We start from the raw sequence: 10870 nt of genomic DNA on the forward strand, positions 1-10870 counted from the left end.
CTGTGGAAAACCAATTCGGGTTTTGCGCATTGTACCACATGGCCCAGTCCTTGCAGCATGCAAATGCCTAAACAGGGGCACACTGGAATAAAAATTATCACAGTACAGATGGTACCCCCCCCCCCCCCCCCGTGTGAAGCAGAGGCTGCATTATCTCCCACACGATCTTACTGCTGGCGAAAAGATCAGGGGGGCATCTAGGAACATCTATTGAGCGGTCCCGCCCATCATAAATCCTGAAGGCGGTGGTATATCCTGACCCGCTTTCACACAATTTGTAGAGCTTAACGCCATATCTTGCCCTTTTGGAAGGTAGATATTGGCGAAAGCTAAGTCTTCCATGGAAGTTGAGGAGGGATTCGTCCACGCTTACATTCTGCTCAGGGGTGTAGAGTTGCAGGAATAAATTATTGAGGGAATTTATTAGCGGTCTTATTTTGAACAACCGATCACGGTTTGCATCGGTACTTGGGGGGACCTGTGCGTTGTCATATAAGTGGAGAAACCTCATTATTGTCTCATAACGAGACCTGGGCATTACTGCAGAATACAATGTGGTGGCTTGGGCGGGTCTTGTTGACCAGTAAGACCTAATGGAGGGCTTTTTGACAATACCCATATTTAGGGTGAGCCCCAAAAAAATGTTTCATTCCTGCAAATTGGTGGGCGTCCAATCTCTGGCATGGGTGGATGACGGTTTCTGTCTTATATACTGAGCGGCATATCAATTAGTTTCGTGGACAATCATATTTAGGATGTCGTCAGTAATAAATAAATGGAAGTAATCCATTTGGACAAAATTTGTATTGTCCATGGTTATGCCAGGAGTGGCAGTAAGGCATCATTTACACGAGGGTAATATACGCACGTGCGACGCGCGTGCTTTTCACGTGTGTCGTACGCACATATATTACTCTATGGGGCCGTGCAGACAGTCCGTGGGTTTTGCGCAGCATGAGTGCGCTGCGTAAAACTCACGACATGTTCTATATTTCAGCGTTTTTCGCGCATCACGCACGCATTGAAGTCAATGGGTGCGTGAAAACCACGCAGGTCGCACTTCCGTGCGAACTGCGTGATTCGCGCATCAGCTGTCAAACTCTGAATGTAAACAGAAAAGCACCACGTGCTTTTCTGTTTACAAGCATCCAAACGGAGTGTCATAATGATGGCGGCTGCCCGAAAATCACACAGCCGCGCATCGTACACTGATGACACACGCAGCTGTTAAGTGCATTTTGCGCACGCAAAACGCCGCATTTTTTGCGTGCGGAAAACGCACACGCTTGTGTAAATCAGGCCTAAATCCGTGGATTCTAGGCCCAAAAGATGGGGCAGGTGCCCATACAAGAGCCTGAACTGGAGGGACAAGGCTGTCCCGTGCTACAGCGCTACTAGGCCCTGCGATCTCATGTTCTACAGTTTCTACTGCGTCAGGGACAACGTCCCCTGAAGATGAACCTGAAGTGACGCTATCATCGTCACTGCCCAAAACAGGTTCCATCTCTGACGCCATCTCTGATGCGGTCTTAGACTCAGACCACAGCATGGCGTATGCCTCCTCAGCGCTAAACAACTTCCTCGCCATAACGTCACTAACACTAACTAAACAAACTTTTTTTTATATTTTTAATAAACATACAAACTAACTGGTATATATATATATATATATATATATATATATATATATATATCTAAACTACCGCTAACAAAAAAATAAACCGCTATTGCTATATATATTATATATATGTGGATATATATATATAATTATATACTCCCTACCTGCCTATTCTAATATAATAAAAGATAGAAAGGTAGATATATAGAAAAAAAAGATAGATGGATAGATAGATTGTATAGATAGAAATCTATCTATACAGAGAATGTATTGAAGTGTAACACTGTATTTTTTTTCACAGTATTCTTCTGGCAGAAATTCTCTCAAGTATCTTCTTCTCCTCACACTGAAACAATGTGTGAGGAGAAGAAAAAAGGCAGGAGATTTGCTGCCAGAAATTCCAAAATAAAAAACAAATGTGATCGCTGTGATAGGTTTTCACAGCGATCACATGTTCGGAGACCATCAGATTGGTCCCTGATACTCTGCCCAGTGCCCAGAGCTGTTGGTAACAGCGTGGGCACAGGGCTGTGTGCACGCGATTGCGTGCACACTGTATTTTAGATAGAAATGCATGTGATCGCTGTGATTGGTTGTCACAACGATCACATGTTCAGGGACCAAAAGATTGGCCCCTGACACTCTGCCCAGTGCCCATGGCTGTCAGCAACAGCCAGGGCACAGGGCTGTGTGCACGCGATCTCGCGTGCACAGTCTCTGAAGTTCCGCCGTAATTAGTCTATATGGCGGACTTCAGAGACCCTGACCGCTGGCCATAAAAACACAGCCAGCGGTCGGGAACCTGTTAAAGTTTTTTTTTCAGACACCCTTTTAGATTTAATGGTCCAGCAGACCAACATTTATGCGGAACAATTTATCTCCCAGAATCCCGACTCCTTTTATGGGAGAGGCCAAAATTGGACCCCACAAACGCAGTGGAATTGCGGAAGTTTTGTGGCTTATTTTTAAGTTTTGGTCTCATAAAAAAGCCCAGTATTAGGGACTATTGGTCCCCTGATATTTTATATAATACCCCCCTTTACCACACAGTAATGACAAGGATGCGATTCGAAGCCATCGTAAAGTTGCTGCATTACAATGATAATAGTCAGTGCCCACCCCCACAGGACCCACACTTTGATAGGCTGTATAAAATAAGACCATTGATTGCCCACTACTCCCAAAGTTTTTCCCAAGTTTATACCCCCAACAAAATATTTCTGTAGATGAGTCTACAAATACAATTGACATGCTGCGGAATAAAACTCTGCACCGCAGGTCAATTTCTGAGTGGATTTTTCGCTCAGTATTTACGCAGCGTGTGGATGGGTTTTGTTCCATCTCACCTACTTTTCCGCTACTGTATTTGTTGCGCATTTCGCAGTATCCGCAGTATTTACGCAACATGTGAACTGACCCTTACAGTCTTCTCCAATGGAAGTGAATGGAAAAAGGCTGTAATATTGTGAACCGATGCTACAAGTGTGTCGGCGATTCACAGTCCAAGCAATTACAGGAATGACGGAGAAGCAGCGCTCGTATGACAGACAAGGCAGCCGTTCAAAAACTAAGTACAGTATACATAAAAGTGTAGTGTGTGGTATACAGTCAAGTGGGGGGGGTGCAAGGATGGAAAGTTGGGTTTCCACTGGAGGTCTTCTTTAATACCAATGGTTTTCTAAAGGACAATTACATTCAAAGTCTTTCTAGATTGCCGCCTTAAAAGGACTTGGTCACCAGTTTATCAATTCCCTATAATTTCCTTGTTGGGATCAATAAAGGCTTTATCTTATCTCCTAACTAATCCAATAGGCGCGATGATGCCGATAACTTCAGTGTCACATTTATTATTTGCAGTTCTGAGCATTTTTCGAAAATATGCTAATGTGGCTATAATAGCCAAATAGGAAGTGACCCTCTCTTTTCTTTCTGGGCGGTATAATGTTTTCTGCATGACGCTGTCCAATCAGCATAGAGCTTCTCCCCCTTCCCTGCCCAGCAACACCGTGTGATCATATAGTATACAGCTTCCATTCCCGACTGTTTTCAACTGGTGATACCTCCGGTTGTGTCACAGCTAGAACTGTATTAGAATCTCCTCTTTCATATGCCACCAGAATCGCTGTTCTAGGTGGTCCACAGCCCGAGATATGGCTATTTGAAGTGATCCCCCTTCCCCCCAGCCGCAGTCTCTCACACGGTGTGAAGCAGCTTCATGCTGATTGGACAGCGTCAGAGGCGGTGAGGAGGCTCCGCCTCAGGAGAATCACTGGTGTTACCGCCAAGTCGTCTTATAAAGGCTCATTTCCATATTTAGAAAAATGCTCATAACTTTGCAAATAAATGTTTTTTAAAACAAGTCACACTGTAGTTATCAGCAGCAAATCGCCTATTAGATTAGTTAGGAGATAGGGAATTGATAAACTGGTGACCGTCTCTAAATTGAAATTTTTGTCGTTCCACATCAGCACTGGGAACCTGCACTCACGGCTTCCATGTCCATCTTTATGCCTCGAAAATACAGGAACATTGTTCAATTCTGCATTATAATTTTGACTTTTGTCAATGGGAGACGTTTTTCAGCTTTAAGGTGAACGTGGTTTAGAAGGGTCACTTTTTTAAATCATTGGTCTCGTTGCTGTTCGCGTTTCCAGCACACAATTTTTGGGGAATCAGTTGAAAGTGGTCGTAACTTCACGTCTTTCACCAATGTCGAGAGTTCCTGACTGGCTTTGGAAAATATTGCACACTTCTTGCTTTCCTTTTTTGTGACCACCTGAGGGGAACGGACCTGAAGGTATTTGGCCGATCAAGATAGACGGCAGGAATACTTTTTAATGTTAGAAATATCTTCGGTCAACAATTAGGGATCATGCGCACGGCCGTATTATAGCTCCGTTTTGTACCGAGCCGCAATAGGACTGCCATAGAGGTGCACAAGGTCTCTAATGTACCCTCCACTTCAATCGTCGTCCCCCCCCCCCCATCTCAAATTGACAGAAAAAAAAATGAATAAAATGATGCCATGTGTCATCAGACGCCATATGTATGGCGGTATTCTCTCCTGGAAGTATTGTTTCTACGGATGAACACCTCCGTCCACACGCATCGCTGGAGCCAAAGGCCAAGGCTCCGTACTAAGAAGCTATAAGGTCACTGCCATACAGTCTCCGTGTTCATATACATGAGCCATAAAAGTCAGTCAAATGTTATGTGACCCAAATCAGCTAATTCTGCATGCTGGGTGGGGGAGACTTCCACTAGGTACTTACTTGGTACAAACTTCTATTACATAAGACATTTGAGGCAAATAAAACAGCATGAGTACTCAACGCATTAAACAAAGTATATATGTTTATTCTTCTCTGAAGAAAATGGACAAAACAATGAAATGGCTTTGAATTGTGGTTAAAAAAATAAATAAAAAAAAAAAAGGGGGAAAAAGTACAACCTCACTAAACAGGGCTTAATGGAATACAATTCTGCAGATCTTGAAATAAACCCAAGAAACCATTCATCCCCCACCCCATAAACCAAATATTTTATTAGGAAACGCTAACAACATGATTTGGCAACAAAGTCAATGTTAAAAGAAAGCAGGGGATGAGGAACTCTACACAATCAAGATTGTATTTGGGGGAATTATATAAAATTAAGTTGAAAACATCTAGAATACCAATACAGCTGGTGATAAAGGGGACCTGACACCCCTCCTGACAGGTCTATTTGAGTAAAATAATTGTATTCCCCATTAAACAATTCTTAGAACTCTGTTGTGTCGTTCCTCTGTTATTCCTCCTAGAAATTGATGAATAAATTAAAAAAATGGGTGTTACCAGTTGGGGGTGTGTCTCTACAGACTGACACTGTCCAATCAGTGCTGACAGAGTCTGTGTAGGCACACGCCCCTTTAACAAGGGGAATGGTAACACCCAGTTGTAAATTTTTTCATAAATTTCCAGGAGGAATAAAAGCGGAACAACAACAACAGAGGTTTCTAGGAAAATATGTTCCAGATTTGTTATTTCATGGGAAATACAAGTAATTACTAAAGTAGACCGGTCAGGAGAAGTGACGGGTCCTCTTTAAAGTGGTTGTTCCATGTGGATCACCCCTTATTTGAATAAAGTCAGCCCAGTCCAGCTTCTTTAAACTTGCCAACAACCAGCTGTTACGGTCATGGGAAACGCTGTGCCGTCACTGGGGAAAAAAAAAAAAGCAGTATTACATGGGCCATTCAAATAAAACAGGCAACCACGTTAACACATGGAGACTGCCAGAGAGGAGCTGGATAGAAGAGGGTCCTGAGTGGGGACCCTTTTTGACATCAAAATGCCCTTATAAAGGAATATAGAAATTGGTTGTCCAATTTGGAAGACCCTTTAGGCTATGGCTACACTTCGACTTATCACTCAATACATAAAAATTGCTCTGAAACCGCCATCTATAGGAATGCATTGAATAGCTTGAAAATCAAGTCAAAAGCGCTCCAGTCAATCAAGTCTCTAGCAATTTCTTTATAATTGCGAGTCTGTGTAGTCCTAGCCTTTAAGGACATCTGTCACCAGAATTGGCCTATCTAGTGTAGCCTCAACTGAATACAACACGGTTTTCATTTTTCCAAACACGTTGCTCCGTTGCAGCGATAAATTTATTCTTCAGATGCAAATTCACTTTTTGAGCAACGAGGGCATCACCGTGGCTCCAAACTGCTCTACCTTCTATCCCCGGTCCGTCCCTCCCTACTTTGATTGACATGGCCCCAGTGTAGAAGCCGTGATCACGCTTGGCCCCGTATTCTCCTGAGTGCACCCGCGCCTCAGCTTCTGAATCGGCGCATGCGAAGTACAGCACTGAAGTTTCACCGGTCGAATCAGCTCTGCCGCATGCGGCGATTACGTCGCACTACACCCGGGAGCAACGAAGACGCCCTCGTTCTACAAAAAGATCATTTGCATATGAAGAATAAAGTTATTATCGCTGCACCAGAGCCACGCATCTGAAAAATGAAAACAGCGTTATATTAAAGGGGAGGCTACACTAGATTACTGGGCTGCCGCTTTGATAGGCCAATTTCTGGTGACGGACTCCCCTTAAAGATTCAGAAAGTTGATCTTGTGAACGGAGGCGGCTGGAGCAAGTTGTAAAGCTGGCCATGGAGGTAACATGATCATTGACGATCTCATCGATTTTACAATTGTTAATTATGTTCCGTCTATGCTACAAAAAAATGTGGTCCAATTGATGGAAATCGGCCCCATGGTCTGGAACGCCCATCAATCACACTTCAATTTTTTTTCTCAGCAGTTACAAAGTATAAGCTACAAACTTGCCATTTTCTAGTATCGCCTTATGTGTGCTTGGCCCATATTGAACACACAATTCGATGCGGGGAAGACTGAAGAAAAAAGGAGAATCACTTAGCAATGTCTACATCTACAAGGCTCTGGATATATTTCAGGCAAGTCCTATCGAACATACAGGGAATGCGTGTATACAATGCCTTGTTGCAGCCTCAACCCCAAGATCATTGGGGAGCTAAGGCTTCATTCACACCTGCGTCAGGGTCCTGTTCGGACGTTCCGTCGGAGCTTCCAGTCAGAACGGCACCATGACTGAAACAAACGGAAACCATAGGATTCCGTTTGCATCACAATGTTAACGGATCCGATGCCAATGGTTTCCATTTGTCTTGACGTAATCAATACCGTAGGTACCTAAGGTTTCCGTTTGTTTCAGTCAGGGTCTCGTTCTGACAGAAAGAACGGGATCCTGACGCAGATGTGAACAAAGTCTAACGTTACAACTGAACTAAAAAGAGTTTCCGCAAAACATTAGGTAATTGATTTTACAATAGTTTCCAAACATGCAACAGCAGATCTGTTCCCTTTAGGCTGCAGTCACACGCGGCAGATTTTGTTGCAGAAATTTTTATCTAAATAGAACCTGCAGAAATCCATACACCTGCTGCAGAAACCACCCCATTCAGATGAATAGAACAGATTGTCAGTCCTAGAATTTCTGCAACAAAATCTGCCATGTGTGACTGCACCCTAAGGCTACATGCACACGTTGCGTAATTGGCTGCGGAAAATACGCAGCAAAACCGCAAGAAATTTGGTTTTACACGCTTTTCTGCGTAAATGTGTTTTGCTGCGTATTTCTCCAGAACTTCGGAGATGGAATTCACAAGCGGAATCGCGGGATAAAAGAGACATGCCGCGGTTTTGAAATACGCACCGCTGGTCGATTTATGTCCCTAAAATTACTGCAGCATGGACAGGAGATTCCCTGGAATCTCATTGCCTATGCTGTTACTGTATTACGCTGCGGTTTTGCCACACGTAATACGCATCGGGTGAATAGACCCTAAGGCTCGGTTCCCACAGTGCAGATTTGACATGTATTTTTTTTTTTTTAAAGCCAAAACCAGGAGTGGAAACTAAACAGAAGAAATATATAAAGAAAGGCCTTATAGATCTGCTCTCCCTGATCCAATTCTGGTTTTGGCTTACAAACTGCAGGCTAAATCTGCACTGTGGGAACCCAGCCTAAGGGTCAACTCACAGTTTTTGGCGCTGAATTTGACGCATAAACCACATCTGAATCAGCGCCACAAAACGGCCGAAATTGCCCCCATTGATTTTAATGGTATGCAGAGGCGTTATTTTACCCGGGTAGCAAATGGTCAATGGAGAAAAAAAAAAAAAAGCGACATGTCCTTTCTTGCCATGGTTTCCGCCCCTTACCTCCCATTGAAATCAATGGGAGGCAGAAAAAAACGTGCCCGCGTCCTTGCATTAGCTTCAATGACCGCAGGCAAAAAAAACTGAAACCGATGTGCAGGCAGTTCAAACTCTGCCTCAAAATTCCTGAAGGAATTCTGAGGATTTTTTCTGCCTGCAAAAAAAAACTCAGTGTGAACAGGGCCTTAGGGTAGGAACCCACTAGGCATAAACACTGCGTATCATCCGCAACGGATTTCAGTGCGTAGAATCTGCAGCGTAATACAGTAACAGCAGAGTGGATGAGGTTTGAACAAATCTCATCCACACACAGCGGAAAAAAACAAAACTTTCATAAACGGACATGCGACACGGTTTTTTAAGCCACAGCATGTCAATTTATGCTGCGGAATCGCTGCTCTTCTGTTGCGAGTTTTCCCCATTGAATTCAATGGGGAGGGAAAAGCCGCATCAGAGACATGTGTTGCGACTTTTGCTGGGGAAATGCTGCAATTCCACCACAAGAATCGCAAGTGAGAATTTTTTTTATTTTATCCATACTTATCCACGGCTGTAGTCCTAGCGACACAATCTTCTATTTTGAGCGCAGCCCGGCCTCCTGGGATGACGCTTTATCCCGTAACTGCTGCAGCCAAAGGCTGCAGCGGTCACATGGACTACAGCGTCATCCCAGAGACTGGGCTACGCTCAGAGGAGAGGGACGCTTTATCAGAACTACGGCCGGGGTTTAAACTTTTTTTTTTTTTCCTGCAAGATTTCCGCAGTGGACATGACGACCAAAAAACTGCACCACTAAAATCTATGCGGCTTCCAGGGCGGATACGCTGCTTAGTTTTATGCAGCGTGTCCAACTAGTGTGTGTCTATACTTGAGAGTCAAAGCTGGGCAAGAAAGAGGAATTGAAAATTCCCACAGGAGCCCACACCTTCACGACTACAGACTGCATTCTGTAGTCAGACACATAACATTGGAGTATATTAAAGCAAACAATAACAGTATGTTGAATATACAAAAACGCTCAAAAACAGACTTTACTTCAGCTTAAAGTGAATGATTTTAGAATCTAAAAATAGGTTCAAAATTCTGTGTTAATATTATCAAAATATCATTAAAGGTGGTCAGAGATCTGTCTGTGTTTCTGATACAGATCTCCAAGTGCCGTGAATAGACTGCAATCATCCAAAACTAAACAGCCACCACTAGGGGGAGTTTTTTTGCATACGGTTTATACATTGAACGAACAACACAGTATGCAGTAAGCTCCTGAGCTCCCCCTAGGGTTGGTTGCAGGCAGCCAGAATTTTATTATTTAACTGTCCATGCCGAGCATTTGGAGCTCTGTATCAGAAAAACAGATCTCTGGTTACTACATAGTAATATTAAGAAATTGATCAGCAAAGAATGTTGCAGAGTTTTCAATGTTGAATGCTCATTATAGGAATATTAGTTGAAGAGAAAAAAACAAACAAAAAGGCTGGTATTGATCCCAGTATGTATTTTCTGGTGCAGTTTAGAAACAATAAATTTGGACATTCAAATATATTGAAGCTTTTTCCTTCGTACTAATTTTTATATATAAATACTCTGTTCCCTCTAATGCAGATCAGTAGCATAGCAGACGCCCGTCCATTGAATAATGGCTGTAATAATTTATAACTCTAAAATCTGCACGAACGCGGTTGCGACTTTCTGCTAAAACATCCAATTTAGCAAAGGCACTTTATTTCTCATTTTATATATATATTTATTTTCTCTAGGAATCACATCCCCCTCTAGCTGAACACTACTATAGTAAACCCGAATGACATCACGGAACATAAGGTACCTCTGAATATGGCAAATATGACGTGTATTTACAAAGATCCACGTCAGAAATTTACTGACACTCAGATTTCTACTGCGGTTCTGCAGTTGATACGTTACGGATCCACATGAGAATTCGCCCCATTCAATGCATGTGGGGCCAATCTGCAGCTTTTGTGTGTGTAATCCGAGAGAAAGATGAATATTGCTTATTTTTCTCATGAATTATTTTTTTTTCCCCACGCCGTGGAATACATTTGCAGATATTTTCAGAAGTATGTGAACAGGGTTACAAGAGCCCTGATCCCATGCATCGGAGGAATGTTAGCGGATTTGATAACGATTTCAGTGAGGCAAAATCCTTGTCAAATCCCGAACGGGACCCTATTGTAGTGAAAGAAACTATAAAAAAAAAAAAATTCTAACAAATCATATCTGGTGTTATGACCTCGTACACAAAAAAATAAAAAATAAAAAAAAAATCAAAGTGAACAAAGCTAAATTACATTTTTGGAAAATAAAAAAAATGACAACTAACAATGGAGCTAGAAATTGTGCAACACTGGTTTTAGATAACAGAAGTCAATTTTTAAGAAATTACAAAGCGGAATATACATACATGTAAGACACCATTTATTGGCAGGTGCAAGTCTAATTTTTTTTTTTTTTTTTTTTTTGCCACACCGATTTACAGAGCCATTTT

This window comes from Rhinoderma darwinii, chromosome 5 (genome assembly GCF_050947455.1).
Source record: "Rhinoderma darwinii isolate aRhiDar2 chromosome 5, aRhiDar2.hap1, whole genome shotgun sequence".
NCBI classification, from domain to species: domain Eukaryota; kingdom Metazoa; phylum Chordata; class Amphibia; order Anura; family Rhinodermatidae; genus Rhinoderma; species Rhinoderma darwinii.